This window comes from Corvus kubaryi, unplaced genomic scaffold (genome assembly GCF_017639235.1).
Source record: "Corvus kubaryi isolate FWS band 111438036 unplaced genomic scaffold, C.kubaryi_AGA036_p1.0 37394, whole genome shotgun sequence".
NCBI classification, from domain to species: domain Eukaryota; kingdom Metazoa; phylum Chordata; class Aves; order Passeriformes; family Corvidae; genus Corvus; species Corvus kubaryi.
Genome location: NW_024581133.1, coordinates 6,909,758 through 6,928,649, shown reverse-complemented (window position 1 = coordinate 6,928,649; position 18,892 = coordinate 6,909,758). Strand labels below are relative to the sequence as shown.

Below are 18,892 nucleotides of genomic sequence, written 5' to 3'. Positions count from 1 at the left end.
GGTTTATAACGAGGGTGGAGAAACTGGCACAGGTTGCCCAGAGAGGTGGTGGATGCTTCATCCCTGGAAACATTAAAGAGCAGGCTGCATGAGGTTTCGAGCAACCTGGTGTAGTGGAAGGTGTCCCAGCTCATTAAAGATTCCTTCCAACCCAAACCATGCGTGATTCTGTGACTCCAGAGCAGGCGCAGCTCCGCCGGAGCCGCGGGAGCCATTCCCGGGATGCGGCGCCGCTCCCGTCCCGCTGGAAACCGGCTGCTGCTGCCCCCGCGCGGCGGGAGCGGGCCGGGGCACCGGGAGAGGGGAACGAAACATCCCGGCTCCCTCCGGGACCGGGCCGGGGCACCGGGAGAGGGGAACGAAACATCCCGGTTCCCTCCGGGACCGGCCGGGGCACCGGGAGAGGGGAACGAAACATCCCGGCTCCCTCCGAGCCCAGAGTCGCAGGGCAGGGGGGGCTGAGCCTGGCTGTACGCTGAGCCTAGCTGAACTCCGGCTTCAGAGAGTTCAAGGGCGTAAGGACGTGTCTGTCTGTCTATGTATCTATGTATCTATGTATCTATGTATCTATCTATCTACTTCCTACCTCCCTGACCACTAGAGCAGGATGCCAGGTGGCGTGGCCCTTGCCTTCCCTTGCCTTCCCTTGCCTTCCCTTGCCTTCCCTTCCCTTCCCTTCCCTAAAAAGTATTTAGATCAGAAGGGCAACAATATTTTCATCTGATCTAATTTTTTTTTAATGTGAAATTCGGTATCAGTGTGGCAGTCTTGCACAGCTTTTAGCATTCTGTAAACTTCCTGAAATAAAGGAAATTTTCCCACCCGCAGATCCCGAAGCGATGTGACAAGTGTGCTCTCCTTGTCCAATGCCAAACTCCTCCAAAAGCTATTGCGTTTAAGTGGGTGTGTTATTTCTTCTTGGACCAAATGAGTGCACACCCCATATGGAAGCTCATTTTACTATTAGATTTATAGAGCATCACTAGATATATAACCCCAAATCACTGCAGTTAAACAGCCTGTGAAATTCCTGCAAACATATGAGAGAACACATGAGGACAAAATGGTGAGCACAGCTTTTCCCTGGCATTTTTAATGCCTGCAGCAAGCTTTGGTTGCCCAGCAGTCGGTGCAGAGAGAGCTCCCTCTCCTGCTGAAAATCCTCTTTAGCCCCTGTCCACCCATGGGAGATGTTCCATTACCCAGCATTTACAGGGATCAGGCCTGTGGCAGTGTGAGATGCCATAAATAATAACATTTACATGGACACAGAGACACAGCACTGACAATTTTGTTCACCTCCTGTATTATTTGCAAGAGAAAAGGTAATTTTTTTATTTTCTTTTCTACTGCAGCAAGATTATCCCTGTCAACGGAAATCATCCAGCATGTAAACAATTCCTCTGAGAACCTGTCACTTCACAAAAAAAAAAAAGCCAAAATACCCTGGAATAATCATGTTGTCTGCTGCAAGGGATCAGTAATCTGACAGTTTTAAGCAGGTGAGATGCTCCTGTCTGCAGGCAGGTGACCCCGTGCAGTGCTGAGGCACCAGGTTTGCACTGCGAACTGCAGCTGACGCAGGGAGGATTTTCCAGGAGCATCCACATCCAATCTCATCCAGAGTTTGCACTGTGTACAAATGTTTCCTGTAAATAGGGTTAATGCTCATAATAGGTAGCAAAGTGAGTAGGATTTCAGAGCAGCTGGAGAAATAATTGGGCCTGCATGGAATGGCTGTGTTATACCAGGCTGCACCAGCAATTTCAACTGGCTATTTATACTCCTCCGAGGACTTTGCTATTGCCCACTTTTTTTTTTCTTTTCATTTGACCTGATTTGTAATGAATAGTCCTGGTTTTATAAAATGGAAGGTGTTGACATATGGAACATTTTTAAAAGTTCTCTTTTCCAAGTGTCAGAAACCTCTCCAGCTTGCCAAAACATGGCCACAGGTGTAGATCCTCCTCGATAAAGAGGAGGAGTTCAGAACAGCAACTTGGGGGTAGCAACAGAGCTGATTGTAACACAAGGTTTTCACTTTCTAGGGGCTTTAATAAGGGAAAAAAGGAGCCAGTGACAGTAACTGAATCAGGTTGGAAGGAAAATTGGTTGATTTTTGGTGTGAATCAGCAATCCAAGGAGAGGATGCTCCAGGGCAGGGCTGGCAGCAGCCCTCTGCCTCCAGGATGCAGCTCAACCCTCCGGGCTGTCTCTGCTACAATGTACAACAAAACAAGGAGATTTGGGAGTCCTCAGGCAGGTCTGAATGCTCGGGGTGTGCAAACAATGAGGGTCCCATTGCTGTAGTGCAGAGTGAGATGCAATGCCCCAGATCCCACCAGGGCTTCTACCCCCGTTCATCTGAACCTCATCCAAAAAATCCAAAGCTCTCAGCTCCCTCAAGACCTCTGCCACCCTGCTCCATGACCATAGCAAGCTTGCCCTCTGGGTAAATCTGTGCTGTAGGAAGTGTTTTCCATGGATTTAACAGATGGGTGAGCTGAGACGGGATGAAGTGTGTCATTTGGGGCAGAAGTGGAAAGGGAAGTTTGTTGTCCTACTCCTTCTCCATCGTGACCAGCTCCATCTGTTGACACTTCAGCACATGATGCCAATTCCAGTGTGACTCCGATTAGTCTGCAAAGTGCTGTGTGTTGATGTTGTGGTTTGATACTTGGAGAGCTCTGTGAAGATACTTAATTAGGCAAAATTAATTCCTTTGAGAGCAACCTTCTGGCATCACTTTGGAAAGTGCTAAGAAGCTTCTGTTGTTCTGACACTTGTTAAAAATTGGCATTAGCCATTTCCTAAATTATTTTTGAAAGGGTAATCAAGCCACATTGCTCCCCAGGTCAAATGGGAGCTGTGACTTGCCTGCCAGCAGTGCTATGAGAACACGAGGTGCCAGACCTCCTCACCAGAAGTCACTTCCCACAGCTGTTGTCACCCTGAAATGTTTCACTCCTGCCTGAGCAGTCAAGTCCTTTGGCCTCATTGTTCCTGTCCCTTTTTTGCCACTTTCACAGTGATTGTGGGGTCTGATGATGGCAAGACAGACACGGTAGGATGGGGGAGCATCAGTGGTGACTTTGCTGGCCAGCTCAGCAAGGTGCCATCCCTTACAGCTACCTGATCTGATGGGGAGTGGGAGGTGAATGGGTGCCCCTCTCCCTGCCTGCCTTCTCATGCAGTCACACAGGGATACCAGAATTTCTTGTGGGACCATCTGCTGCTAGTTCTGCAAACCTCCTACACATAAGGGTGCAGAAGGACAAAATCTTATGATTAAACTTCAGGAGCTGCAGAGGTCTGCGGCTGTACCTGGTTTGGAGCGAGGAAGGAAATGGAACAGGCTGGAAGTACTGTGTGAAACACACTTAAGCCTGGAACAGTCCCTGTAAGCCTCTTCCCTTTTACACTGCACCCATGAGGCTCTGGCTGCTTGGGCCCAGTCACATCGTGGAGGAGCCCTTTGCAGTCAGTGGTGGCAGAAGGGCCATGTGAAACTGCATATCCTCCCACCAGAGACCACTTCCTGGGTATCCATCTTCTGTCCCAGCTTCCAGTCCCCTCCTCTTCTCCCTACAAGCTTCCACATGGGTTTCTCAGCATCTTGTCCATCAATGTCTGTGCAAAATAAAATTGTCATTTTGAGTGTTTGCTGTGGGTCTGTGGGCTTATGCTGGGATAGAGCATTCCATGGCTGCCTTGTAAGAAGCAAAGGGTTGCAGCAGCACCAAAAGGGATGGTGTTTAGCCCTCTCCTGGCATAGCCTGAGCAATGCAGCAGCACAAAGGGATGCACAGCATGATGTACATTTTAGTCCCTCTCCTCACTTCCTTTAAATTCCCTCCTTAAAAAATCCACTCATATCACACTATAAAGGAAGAAAGAATCTATACTTAACCACTTAGTTAGGGATGTGTGCAGAGTGCTCTGCAAATGGGATGGTACCAGAGTGTGCTGTGCATTTGCCATTTAAATATAGCTGTATACACACCCTCGGCCTCCTGAATGGCTGAAACCCTCCTAGCAGGTGATCACAAGCCTTTCTATAATTGAAATGAACTTAATCCCGACAAAAACGTAGCAGCAGCTGCTGTGAAAGCTGTGGCTGCTCTCCAAGTATTTCTTACATTCCCCTGATCTGTATATTAAAGTGAGACTGATTGCTGTGCTGCAGAATCCTGCCACAGAGTGTCTCTTACAAGAGAGCTGCTGTGGTTTAGATTTAAGGGCTTTGTTGTATTTTTCATAAGAATTCTTTTCTCTTGTGTGATGATTGTCATACAAGGATCTGAGCTGCTCAGATATTAATTACTTAGGGCCTGCAACAATACTCTAAAGTAAAAGGTAAATACAGATATTGCCTCTCTTTCTCCTACACACACTATAGTGATATACATGGGTGTTGCCTGAGTGGGGATGAAGAAGCAGAACTGGTTTTGGAGTTAAAGTCAGCTGCCAGCCCAGAGTATGTGCACAGGATGCTGAGAGGAGACAGCAGCCAGCTGGAACATATGAGAAATGACTGTAGCTGCCCTCCTAATTTAACCTTCATGCCACAGATCTCTGCCTGAATCCCAATGTGCTATGGAGGAGTGGGACAAGGAGCAGCTCTTTCTGTAATTCCTGATTTTTCACTGTTGTTGATTTTTCACTGTCTGCCTTGGCTCCTTTGAGTCCTCCCTCCTCTCTTGTCCCTGGATCTCCCTGGGCTTTGCTGAGTGGAGAGTGAATGCCACTTTGCTGAGTGGTGTTCACTCAGCACCAGCAAAGACCAACCATCAAGCAACTTCTCTGGCAAGAAAGAATGTCATGGCCTCAAAGGTGAGCAAACCCAACAGCAGAAATCCAGGGCAAGCGTGGCTCGGCGAGCGTGCAAGATGGATTGTGCCGAGCAGCACTGAGCTCCTGCTCCCTCGAAGCCACGGCAGCAGCGAGGGCATCACAGCCCTTGATAAGTCCTCTGAGCAGGAGTACAACCACCAGTCAAGGTGCCTCACCCAGGAAAGCACTTGACTGGGAGCAATTTGTCGGTGGATTCCAGGGCTCGCCGGTCCCTGCAGAGCTGGACTCGGGCTCCCCATCTGTTGTGCTATCACTGCTTTATGGCTTCGACTCCCAGCACGGAAAACATTAACTCAGTCTTACTCAAACTGTTCCTTCGCCCCAAGCTAGCCAAGGCACACGCTCCCGGTTCGCAGTGTGACATCCCAGGCTGTTTGAAGGGCAGGACAGAAGATGGTGCTGCCGAGCCAACATATTTTAACAAGAAAACTTCTGGAGCTGCTGGGTTTCTTGACAGCTCCTGTTCCAAAATAATCTTTGTTTAAACTAAAGAGTTGTCAAGGAGATAAGTTTAAGCAGCACATGAGCTACAGAGAAACATCCCACAGCCAGATCAGGAGCAGATGTGGTGAAATATTGATGGACCGGGGTCCCTAATTACGTCTCCTACTGAGGAGCTGGCTTGAAATCTGGAGCCTTCCTGCTTTGTATGCGGCACCGTTGGGATAAAGCGATGGGATCCCTCGCAGAGCTACATGGGCAATTGGGCTGGGATGTCTGTGGCTAATGAACAGGCGTCAGCCTTGTGGGAGCTAATGAAATGTTCAGAACAAAATGTGTCACCTCCAGGTACCGTCTGTGCCTCACTCCTGGATTTTAATCCTCTTCCCTGCCGCTGCCTGGGCAGCCCCGCTCCCTGTTTACTGGATCTTCTCCGTGTAAAACAACAGGGGCAGCAGAAAGAACAAAAAGCACCTTTGATCATCAAACTGGGAGAAATGGTGTGAAGCTCTTAGGCTGTGCTTTTTATTTATTTTTTTTTAATTACGACTTACGTTACCCAGAAAAGGCAAATAATTTCCATGCATAGTACTGCCTGCTTATTTTTAATAGGGAAACTTTAGCTCAAACTGAGAACAGGTAGAGGAAACTGGTTTATGTTTCACATCCAGTGTACCCTCATGGTCCACAGTTCACCTGCCTGGGAATTTCAGGGGTTTGGTGGAAAGAAACATCCTAAATTCAGATGCCTTTTCTAAATCCAATTTACTTGGCAGCTGTAAATAAAGCGGCTGTAAAAGAAGGGGCTGTCTCAGAGTATGTAATTTCTAACTCACATGGCACCTGTAAATGCAACTGAGCACAGGGTGCTGAGCATCTAATGCACAGCATTAGACCATGTTCTGCTTTGTCCCTTCTAGGAACCCCATGCTTGGTGAAGCCTGTGTGGCTGACAGGGCTGGAAATCAGAATTTGTGCTGCACCTCAGCACATCTTGATGCCAACAAATGAGGCCTCTCCTGTTAATTCCTCTAGAAAAGGTGCCACACACAGGCACACCCATGGCAGCAGAGATGATGACAGCCATCAACAGTCAGGAGCCTTCACTTCTGGCCTTAACACCAATTTTCTGGGTGAGCTCAGTGGAGCCACTGTGTCCTCTTGTTTTCACTTATCTGGCTCTACAGCAAGAATAATATTTACCAATTTTACAGGCCACACTAGAAAGATTAATTAGCTAATGCTTGTTGAGTACTTTGAAGATACAAAGCAAGAAATGCATACTATAAAATAAATAGATAAGAGCAGTGAAATCCTCATGCATCTTTCTTCAATAAAGGCTTATATGCCATTCTCCTGATTGATCTTCTGTCAATCCAAACTCTGGCGCTCTCAATATAGAAAGGTCTAGAAATGCCTCAGTTTCCCCATTGTGTCTCCAGAACAGCATTAACTGGGATGATCACAAGCTTTTACTTACTATTTCGTCCCAGCAATCCTAACAGTATGGGAATGGGTGTCTGCAGATCAAAGACAGAGACACCAGGCTCGGGGACTGGCCCTTGAGCCTGTAATCCAAAACCACTTAACAGGAGCCTACATCTATTAAACGAGACCATCAGTCTTCAGCTACTCCTAGAAAAGCTGAAAGGAGAGGAAAAGGCAGTGAATCTTTCAAAACATGACAGTGTTAGAGGCCATCTTTTCCTAAAGCTCCTGTATTTCTCTCAGTGTTTTCTGTGCAGCAGGTCATTATGAATTACTAATTACCAGAGCAGGCCAGGCGGGTCCGTCACTGACCTGCTGTGTAAGCTGGGCAAAAAAATGGGTCTGTCCCCTCTGCCTTGACTCCGTGTAAAATATGTGCTCTGAAGAGGCTTGAAGCTTAATATAGGTCTTGTTAAGTGTTCATAAAAGATAGCGAAACCCTTAGATTAAGAGGTACACCAGAGGAGAATGATAGGGTTATAAAATCTATTTCTACACATAACTCATATTTATATAGTCCCTTTCAATCTAACAGATCCCAAAGCTTTTTTTCAGCATAACACCCTGATATACTGTGTTCACTTCACCTACCAGTTCAAGGCAACCTCCTCTGAAGTGAAATGTGGCAGCTGTTTAAAAGCCCCAAGCAGTAGTAAGTTTAATAATAGGAAGGCATTTATATGGTCTTACAAACTTCAAAGAGTTAATTCTCTGCCCCTTCAGGAGGCAGACAAGGTTTATTATTCCCATTTCACAAAGGCAATATAACAAGAGTGGACAAGAGTGGAGGAAATCTGCACTCCCACAGATTTATAAAGCAAAATTTCGTGCATGAGCCTGAAGTGCTTTTAATCCCACACAGAGAAAACATATCAACATGTCTTATTAAAAAAAAATCCTTTCCTAAAAATAATGATGTGGAGAGATTTGATCTGGATTCTAACACCTGCCACTTCTGGTGAAAAAAAAACCTTCTCAAGCACGTCTTGACATAGAAACATCATGGTCCACAAATGCTTCTGTGCCATGAAACAAATTGGGCGCTCAAAATATACTGCCAAGAATCAGACAATCTGTTTTAAGAGGTCCCAAGAGTTACTAAAGCCCTCTTGAAATACAGCAGAAGAGAAAGCTGCAGCAGCCTTAATGCTGGAGGCAGGCTGGCATTGCTCTCCCACCACATGCGGCTCCACGGTTCTCCCCAGCTGGCCTGCATCACACAGCAATGGTGCTTCCAACGAGCAGGAAAAATTCCTTCTGTTGTCCCCAGAGGTTCTGCAAGATGGTCCTGAACTTGGGAAAACAAAGTTAAAAAATTGCTTGGATTTAACCACTTTCTCACTGGGAACTGGAGTCCCATCCCCAGGTGATATCACCATCCTCATATCGTTTCTTGAGTGCAGTCCTGATGCAGGATTAAGTAGGATCTTAAAAGGAACATCTTATCCCTGGGGTCCCAAACACTATTTCACTTGGTAGCACAGAAGTCTTCAGCTTTCATTCCTCCTACTGCTTCCCACCAAGGAATTGTCCTATTTCAACTTCCACTCTTATTTGCAAGCCAAAGTAAGAAACACCATCTTTTAGACCACTCTGATACCTTAAAATCTGCTTATCTCCTCCAGACTGCATAGCCCGTGTCATAGTCCCTGCAGCCTCCCTGCAGCCCTGGGGAGCTTTCAGTTGGGGCTGCAAAGCTGTTTTCAGCTGCGCTGCCCAAGCTCCCAGCAAATGGATCTGGAAAATTTTCCATCCAAAAAGCCAATCCCCTGCAGATGCCTCGAGTCACTCCTACAACGTGAGCAATGCTCGGGGCTGGTGGAGGGTGAGCTGTGGTCTCTGTGTCTGGCAGGATCTAGGACAGGGAGCTGGGAGAGATGAACTGACCCGTGCTGAGCATCATCAATCCTCCAGCAAAGTGATTTCCATCACAGGAGCACATTTGCTGCACGAATCACATCCCATTCATCACCGCTACTGCCTGGATGTGACTCTGCCAGCCAGGGCTTGGCCTCTCTCTCCAAAAAGCCCCTGATGTGCTGTACAGCAGCTTCACCGTGGATCAGTGCTCCCTCCTGACTCATTGCCCCCTTCCTCACTTCTCGGGAGCTGCGGGAGCTGCTCCCTTTCATCCATCACCTCCCTGGAGCCGTGCAGCTGAGGAAGCTGTTCTGAGAGCAACATGTTATCAAAAGCTGCTGCAAGGCCCTGCCAAACCACCTGGTCTGAATTCACAGGCTGGGGCTGACACTCCTTTAGGCACACAAATGGGGAGTAGGGGTCTGGTCATAAAGTGTGGGCTTTTCTGACACTGAAACTCAAACCCAAGAGCAAAATCATTTCCTACTGCTGTGGCACTGAGCTCACAGCACAGAGCTTCTCACCTTCACTACCATGCAAGTCAAACATGCCACCAATCTAGATGATGGGGAGAAATGTCCTTGACATATTTGATGCCTTATGAGACAATGCAGATGTCGTGGAGGAGATCCTGCGACTTTGCTTCCTTGGCAACCTCAATGCCAGGACCCTGAACCTGCCATTGGCTCTGTATGGCATTTGGCCGCATTCATCCAGTGCTCCAGCCCTGGAGAGGAAGCAGCCCCGTTCTGCTGGTGGCCTTGGTGGTGACAGCAGCTCTGCACAGGTCCATGCTCTCCCTGTTCTGTGTGCTCTGTGATGTCCCAGCTCCGCAGGCAGCGCCGGTTCTGCTCTGAGCCCTGAGGAATGAGTGTTATGAAATGTGTTCTGCCGGGTCTGGCTGACGACGTCAGTTGATTTCTCAGGCTGACAGGGAGATTTGCAAGCTTAAGATGGCTTACAGGTCCTTATTTACAGCTCACAAGATGAAGCCTGGACCTAGACACCCGTATATTTGTGCTCAGAAGTTGAGCAAGTAAAGGAAATGTTTAAATATCTTTCCCTCCTCTTGATTCATTGCCTGTGGGATGACTATCCATCACAGGTACGAGTGTGAGGATGGAGCTGCCCGTCTCTACTCCACCGATGCCTCTGGGGAATCCCTGAATCCACATCATGGTGGGTGAGTCACTGTCCTTCCCATGGAAAATGGCATGGCACAGCCCTAGTTGGATGAAATGAAGGGACAGAGTGAAGCCTAGGTCATTCTGGCCACAATTTATGGGATGAGACAGTGGAGCACAGGCACAGGATGCTCCCAGTCTTCAGCTGGTGTTGTCAGCAGAACTGCCCCCACCTGAGAAGTAGGATTTTTCCATTAAAAAAATCCTGCAGCTCTTTCTTTCTTTTTTTCCCCCTTCCCTCTTTAACTCTGAAAGAATCCCATTTAATCTGTAGGGAGCTTTCCCTGAACAAAAATCCCCACCAGGTTTGACCCTGACCTTTGCAAATGGAAATATGATGTAGTGAGAATTGAGAGCTGAGAGTCAACTGGCATCTTTGCTTTTGCTGCTGAAATAGAGCAGGTCGTTTCACATTTCTATTATGAGCCTCAGATAATGGGGAAGAAAATTAGGTAATTCCATTTTTTGGATTAGTTGGTTTTCTTGTCAGCTGGGAGATGGGATCTGATGTATGTGGAGAATGACTGGAGGCACAGGATGAACAGAACAGCTGGTCACAGATATTGTCTGGGATTCTATTTCTGCATGACCTGCTCCAGAGATATCAAAAGAGATTGTGGCTGTCTCCCCTGACATTTATACCTGTTTTCCAATGCTGACTTCAAAGCAATTGCTCTGCATTTGCCCACATTTGAACGAGCTGAGAATCTGGACCATTGTTTAAAGATAGTCTTGAAACTTACCTAAACTTTGAAATGATTGAAAATGAGTTATGTATGGAGACACGAAAATTAAAGTACATCAGGGAACCCACAGGCAATAGCAAGATGTGCAGGACAGCGAGCCTTGCCAAAGCTGACAGGTATTTGTTTATGGGGAGAATTAGAAGCTCTAGTTCAAAGTCTGCAAATTGCCCCATGAAAGAAGCACCTCCTCATCACAGAGACTGAATTCTACACACAGGCACATGTGAAGAGTTTGTAGAATCAAGAGCAGTGTTAGTAAAAAAAAAAAAAAGAAAAATACACCGAAGATCACTGCATGAAACATCAATAAGCACAGCAAGAAACAACAGGATACCAGGCAATCTTTAATCTGAGAAAAAAAGGACACAAACCCAACATCTAGAAAGCAAAGCCTGATTAAGGTTAACAATAAGTGTTTTAAAACAAAATTAAAAAAGCAATATGTGTGGTTAATGAAGCAAAGTGTTTGATTTTTCACCTCAAGGGGTCTCCAGTTCTGGCCATTCTGGAAGAGATGCTTTAGTGCATCCCTTAAGTGACCTTAGCAAGCTCACCCGAGGATTGAAAGGAGCAGATTTGATGTTCTCATGCTTCTTTCTGATCTTAAAAATCTGTGAGCCTTTTTGGATTTGGTAAAGCACTTGATAACATATCACAAAATTTACCTCTTTGGATGATCTGAATGCAGTAATCCATGGACCAAATCACAGCTGAGTGGCTGCAGACAGAGGAATACTAAACAGGGACTGATTCTGTTACAGAATTATGTTTATTAGAGCATCACAGAGATCAGGTCTTTGGTCTTTACTGACATTTTTATTGATGACTCTAAGGAAGGATTAAACAAAAGGATGACACGCATTCAGACAGTGACATGAAGTTGAAAGGGAACACAAACACCAGGGTAAGCTGAAAGATAATGCAAAGGAATCTGGGTAGACTAGAAACTTGGGGTGAAAATTCCCCAGTGCAGTGAATCTGAGACCTGAGCAGCCTGAAAGTTTCATCTCTGCAGATGCCTATAGGCTTTAAAGGTGATGCTCATTAGGATCACACCATGGGGTGAAAAGCCGAAAAAGTGCAGTGTGTGGGGAGATGCTCCATGTGAAGCCCTAGAGATGTAATACAGTGAGCCAGAAGAAAAACAACAAAGGGTCCTTCAGCATTTCTGGGAGGCAGGTCATTTAATAAAGATGTCTACCAAGAATCTTCTCTAACAAAACTCGATGTATCGTTTCCCTTCACCGAGCTGGTGTCATGCCTGCAAACTGCACATGGCTTTGTCTCCTTGATTCATTAATTTCCATCCAAATGCCCAGGCAGAGCCTCTATTAGCCACCTCTATTGACAAGAGTGGATTATTCAGGGAAGCGTAACTAACTCTGTCTATTTCCCTGAAATCTATGCTCGCTCCTCTGCTGGCAGGTGAAAATTTAGAAGTGAAGAAGTCTACTGCCTTTCCTTTGGTTTAGGTGTTTGGGGTTGGATTTAAGGAGGGATTCTAGAGATTCCAAACAAGGTTTAGGCCTTTGGTACCTGCCACGGTGTGCAGGCAGTCTTGAGTTCCCTTAACCCATCTCCCAGCACCTCTTGGTTGGAAGAGAAGGGGGCTAGGACAGGGACAGGACTCCTAGGGACACTCTCAACTGCAAATGAATCGTTGATCTGTAAGCCCTGGGGAAACTGGGCAAATGTAGCCAGTTAGAGGAGCTCTTCTGTGCAAGTGTCCCTGCCATGCTGTGGCATCCCTCCCTTCAGGACACTGTGACAGCAGCCAGGGAAGGGCATTCTGGAGGATAGGTAGGATGGAGGAGTGCAGCCAGGGAATTGGGACAAGAGAACCTGATGCCAGATTGCTCCAGAGCACCCAATGCTAAAGGATTTGGAGTAGGTGGGAGCAGAGGAATGACATTTGCCTGTCGGTTCACACCACTCTGCCTGGCATTAGCTAAAGCCCACTTGCCTGTGGAAAAGCTGTCTGCATGATTTCACTGTTCTGTGACCTCCAGGCCCTTCCCACTTTGCCACTGACTGAAGCTGATACAGATCCATGTGCAGAACATCCCATGCCATCGCTGCATCCTCCCCTGGCTGGCACTGCTGCCCAGCATGGCTTTATCTCTCTGTGAAATAAAGGTCATTTTGGTGCTGTGCAGGTAGTGAAGGCTTTGAAGAGAGGCTTTGAAGTACACTGTAGAAGTAGACATTATTACCCACTGCCCAGGGATTTGGAGAATGTTTAGTCTGATTAAAAAGGCTTTGCATTCTGGTGGCAGGAAGCATGACATAAAGCAGAAAATTTTTCTGAGCTGAATTCAAATGAGTTGATTTTTTTATCAGCTCTTCTCCTAGAGAATGGGCACGCTGTTCCCTGCACTGGGTGAGGCTTCATGCTCTAACAGGGTTCACTCTACCAGTAAGGATTTGAATTTAGGACTGAAATTTTAAGGGGCTTGATTTGAAATGAAGTTTATGGTACACTGGAAGACAGTAAGTACATCTGGCTCAGGAGAAGGGCTCATAGGGTTTTTGGTGCTCAGGATTTAGAGGCATGGCAGATTTGGCAGGGACAAGAGTTGGAGGAGGGACTAAATTAGCAAATTTTCATAGGTAGAACCCCAGTGTATCCTTAGGGAGGATTATATGTTATGTTTGGCTCCAAATAGTGGTATCAGACTCCAACTTCATAAACACCACATTCTTTCACAGGTGTTTGGGTTGGGGGAAGAAAATTGGGAGAAACAGGATAGGCTTATGGATTAGACATCTTTCATCTGAACTGCAGTAAACCTATTAGCATCCCACAGGTGAGGAAGGGTTTGTGGAACTCTGCTGATAACAGCACTGACAGCAGATGTTTAGTGCCAGGCAAATTCTTCACAGCCAACCTCATGTGAAGTGCTGCTTCCAAAAATCATCAGCTGTATTTGGGGTGATGCTGAAAATATTTTAAAAGCAAAACCAAGAGATGGGTAGAAACTGCAGCTCACAAAGGCAGGTTTAAGTGACAATTTGTGTGGTAGGAAGCGACATTTATTTAGTTGGTTTGAAGGGAAACAAATATATTTTACACCCACTCCTCTTGTGTCAAAATTTAGTTGAAAAAAACAGGTTTGCTACTGGAGAACTATCAAGACACTTTCCCTTTCTGCTTTGCTTTTTAAATGGAGTGGGAAGTAGGTGTGAGGTTTTCTTGCAGTGATGAGATACCTGAATCTTCTGAGCAGCTCGATTCCTACCCCAGGTGTCTTTCTGATATTTGAATTAAATAGATGATAACAAGCAACAGCGAATTTTTAGCAATTTAAGAAATAATCCTTCCTTTCCTGATTGCTTATCTTTTATCTTTGGAACTAGTAAAGTCATAATCCTACTATTTCTTCACTCATCCATAGAGACCCTCCAGCCACACAAAGGTAAGGCTTCATGATGCTAAGGTAAAAACAGAAAAATCCTTCTTTGGAAATCGCAACAGAAACAACCAAACAAAAACTCCACTAACAAACCACAGGATTCAGCCCTTTTAGAAAGCAACAGACCATAGTGAGAACTCACAGATTTCCTGCTGTCAGCACACCTTTTGGGATGCCCTCCCCCAATATCTATCTTGCCATGAGACGGTCTTAGGTGTGGTTTTCACGCTGGGGATTTGGAAGCCTGGCTGCAGATGTTAACAGATGTTTGCCTACTTTCCCCAGAGAGTGGGTGCCACTTGTGCATCTATAATCCCCTATGAGCTGATCCCCGTAACAAGATGCCACAAGGATTTAATCTCACAGCTTCCAGGGGAGCTGCTTCACACAGAGAATTATTCCAGGCAACTCAAGATCACTGTCATTCCAGGGAAAAGGCCGGTGCTGGGATGACAGTTACAGGCACTGCTCAGTTAAACCAGGATTACAGTCTGCTTCAAGGGGGATGTGTTGGAGAGCCAGGACGCAAAGTCTGCCTCATCCCTGCTCCCTGTTCTGCTGGGTTTGGGATTCCTGGGAGCTGCAAACAGATGTTTGGCCAGGTGTGTGGCTCCCAACAACTCCCTCTTCTGTAGCCCTTTGGGGTTGTTCATGCTTTACAGAAGAGCACCCAGGAGCAGCAGCCCCAAATCACAGGCAGGGTGTGGGACAGGGAGAGTGCATCACCCCTCCAGAGGCACTGCCAGGGTGAGATGCTCCACATGGGATGGACAGGTGAGTGACAGGGCACCTCTGGGCCCTTCAGCCATTCTGGAGACCAGCTGCACACTCCAGAGGGATGTCTGCTGCTGAGGGCTGTACAGACATCCCGAGCTGCTCTCACAGCGGCAATGGCCACGATGTGTTAGAGCAGCATCCTACAAGGGCTCAGGTGGATTCCCTGCTTCTTCTGCCTGTGCAGGACTTCTAAGACATGGGTAAGTAGGTACTGATGGATGAGAAACATTATCACAGCACAGATATTTCCCCTTTGAGCTGGTCTGACTTATTTTCCTGCAATGACAAAATAAGTGCCATGTCTGACGATGGTTCAGCTGGACTGGGAGATAGTGTAGAGGTTAAATCCAGTTCTGTTTATTTCATATCCCAGTCACTTGCAATTCTAGATGGAGTCCTGCTACTTGGCAATCACTTTACCATCATCAATGAACCTCTAAAGCCATCTGAGGCTGCAAGATTAGCTACTACCACCCCGATGAGTTTATTTCATGCAGCTGAAATGAAGAAAACCAGTCTAAGGACACCATTTGAAAATTATTTAAAAAAAAAAAAAAAAGGCTTGACTTATTTGTCAGCTTTCTTCAGGTTGCACTTCAGCAGGCCAGCCAGGACAGACTGCATGAATAGGCAGTGAAGCAGTGAGAGGCAAAATCATAATCGGCTTTTGTGTTCTTTGATTATTGTTATCCAAACTAAACAAAGATTTGTGGTTTACTGCTGTCCTTCCTTTCCCTGTTTTTTTTAGATTAACTGCTGCACTGCAACGTCGTGTGTATTAGCAATATTGTAGAACCTGCTCAAGAGATAATCTCTGCACCCCAGCTTAATGACTGTACCAACCTCATTTAAAGGAATCTGCTGCTTATCATAGACTTAAATTACAAGCCTTTTGCAGCAGTAACACTGGCTTTTAATGTCTGTAAAAAGCCATAAATGGTTTAGAGGGTTATAGAAGTAACAGGCTAATGTAATGTGCTAACTAGGAATGTGCAAAGACTTGTCCAAGTATATCTGAAGCTCCTGTTTCTCTACATCACTGGTCTTTAATTAGCAATAGGACATCTTTGCAGCCCTTGGACCACTCGTGATAGATGAGGCATTGCAGTTTTACTGCACTGCTGGTTGAGGTTATCTATCAAGTCACTGGAAGAATGATTAAATCTTGCAATTACCCTGTGCTCTCTTGTCTGACATCCAAGCTCAAACACCCTCTGATGGAGAGGTGATTGCTCCTTGAATTTGTATCTCTGCTAGTAGCCTGGCTTTTTGGTTTTGAGATGTCAGAGGTGTGCTCATGGAGCACTGATATCTTACCAGTTCCATTTTATTTCCTTCTTTGCTGGACCCTTGTCTTTTCCAGAAGGTGTATTACTTCTGCAACAAATCCTTGGGAATGTAGTTTGCCTCATTTTGTACACATTTCATTTCTCTCACAGAAACATTTATTTCTGCAAATCCAGCCTGCCTAAATCTGATGACTGAGCCAGCTTCAACTCCTTTGCTTATTTCTTCTCTGCACAATTTCTTGCAAATTTTCCCTATTCTGAGAGCTAAAAATACATCTGGGTGCTGCCTGGAGGCCATCTGAGAGCACAAAGGAAGGGGCAGCTCAAGCTTCATATGCATTGCTAAGCAGTGCATGAAGAGCCTTCCTCACAAACAGGGTTGCTCCTGCAACAAGCATCCATAAATACAGAAATCTGCCATTCCCAGAAGCAATTGCATACAGAAACACACTCACTCCTTCTATTTAGCCAGCACAGACTCTTCTACAGAAAGTGCAATTGCTACTGAGAGCTCCAACACCAAACAGGTGTAAACGGGAAGAAAGCTCAGCAGGGAGAAAAGCTACACCAACTCCCAGCCCTGCAGCCCGCAGAGCCTTCTCCTCCAGGAGTGTGTTTGTGTCAGGAATGAAACACAAGCTTCATCAGAGGGGAAACCAAATACTTTCTGCCTTTTTCACTGACTGAATTTCCTCTTGACTTCTCAAAGTTGTGTTCTTCTACCAAAGCTCTTGGGAGCACTGGCTTTCACAGCCGCCACTGCTAAAGGGGAGATGAAACCAAGATGTAGCTTCCTTGTTATCCAAGTGGGACCCTTTGTCCTATATACATGGAAAACAAGACTTACTAGGAAAAATCTAAACCCCACAAATTAGTTCAGATCCCCAAAAAAAGACTGTTCAGATTAAATGTTTATTATAGAAGGGCTGGTAAACTCCCCTTGCTCTCATTTATTACTGCTGTGTTCAGAACAAACCACATGATGTCATTGAAGAACAGAGTTGCGAAATCCCACATTCCAGACCAGGACCCAGGAATGATTCCCAAATTAGGCAAATTACATGTGAAATATCAGTAAAGCATCTGAGGAGAAAAAAAATAAACCTACAAAAAAGCCAAACCAAACCAAACCAAGAGATCCTGAAGCCGCTTGATAAAAATTATGCTCTCCAAAACTGTCACGTTAATGGCTCTTCACCTCTGATATATTCACTCAGACTGAGGGAGGTGGTTCTTGTTTTGGAAGTCCTTTACACGTCTTCCCTCATCCTATGGGGAAGCACTGCTCTGCCAGAGAGATCTGCCAGAGGCCAGGCAGCAGCTGGCAAACATCTCAGAACAGGCAGGGCCAGCAACAGGGTCAGTGTTTACAAATAATAACTCATGCAAGGAGCGCTCACACCAGTGTTTGGGAAGTAGCCCGCACCACCAATCTGACCTCCTGCCCAGATGGAATTTTTACTGATTTATTTATTTTATTTTCTTCTGAACAGAAATAAACCGAGGCCCCATGTTGGAAACCAGGAAACTGCACAAAAGTCAGAAACAAAATAAAGCCAGAACAATGCCCAATTCAGACGATCTAGGGGGCCTTCTGCACAGTGTCCACGTCAAAATTTCCTCATCCCAAAGAACTTCCTGCAAAACACAGAGGACGCTTTTATTACCAAGTGGGTGGCATTTGATACAGCATCCCAATTGGCCAGAGAAGCCAATGAACCAGGCATTATTTCACTGCCACCTCTCGAGTGGGACACTGCCTGCAGGAATACACCTCTGTCATCTCCTGCACAGCTTAGTCATGCGTTCTATAGATTATAACCTTGCCATGCCAGCCCTGAAGTACAGAGTTTAATAGAACAGAAATCAGCTCTTTCATCTTTCCCCTCTTTATTTCACGTCATTTCAGTGCCAATGTGCTCCTATCCCCACATACAATTATTTAGCAGCTATGAAGCTCTTGCCAATACTGAACACTGAAAGCAAAAATAAGTTGTATTTGGCAGCATTGTGGCACAGACACTTTGCTCCCTCATTTACTCCTCACCTCGAACACTGTGTGCAGTTTTGGGTGCTACAATGTAAGAAGAATATAAAGCTTTTAGAGAGTGTTCAAAGGAGGGATATGAAGATGGTGGAGGATCTAGAGGAGGGTGGCCAACCACTGGAACAGGGCAGTGGTCACAGCACTGAGCCTGCCAGAGCTCAAGCAGCATTTGGAAAACGCTCTCAGGCACAGGGTGGGATTTTGGGGGCTGTCCTCTGCAGGGCCAGGAGTTGGATGATCTTTGTGATTCCCTTCCAGCCCAGGATGTTCTGTGATTCCTATAATTCTATGATTTATGCTCTCTGTCTGGCATGGCTGATGGCACCACTCACATGCTCAGTGCCCCAGGATGGTTTGCTGGACCAGGGCTGTGATTTCCATGAATCTTACATTTTTAAAGATGTGAAATATCTGTAAATACATTACCCTGGAAGCAGAGCCCTTGTGATCGGTGGAAAGGCAAAAGGACATAAATCTGATGTAGGAATTGTTGATGTAGCAGCTGGGCTGTGCTGACCCAGCAGCTCGGGAGGTCCGTGCCCTATTTGATGGCAGTGTGAACCCTGTGATCATTTTGCAGCTGGGCCGATGTTGTGTGTTGCAATTAAAAGTGGCCACGGAATCACAGAAACAGAGAACTTTATGGAGGGCACCCACTGCGATCATCGAAGTCCAACTCCTGGCCCTGCACAGGACACCCCAACCATCCCACCCTATGCCTGAGACTGTTGTGCAAATGCTGCTTAAGCTCTGTCAGGCTCGGTGCCGTGACCGCTGCCCTGGGGAGCCTGTT

General features: G+C 46.2%; 1 protein-coding gene across 1 annotated transcript in view; it reads left to right on the top strand.

The window, feature by feature from the left end:
- Positions 1-18,892, top strand: part of FAM174B (family with sequence similarity 174 member B) — a 44,619-nt gene that overhangs the window by 8,768 nt on the left and 16,959 nt on the right. The window lies entirely within an intron of this gene.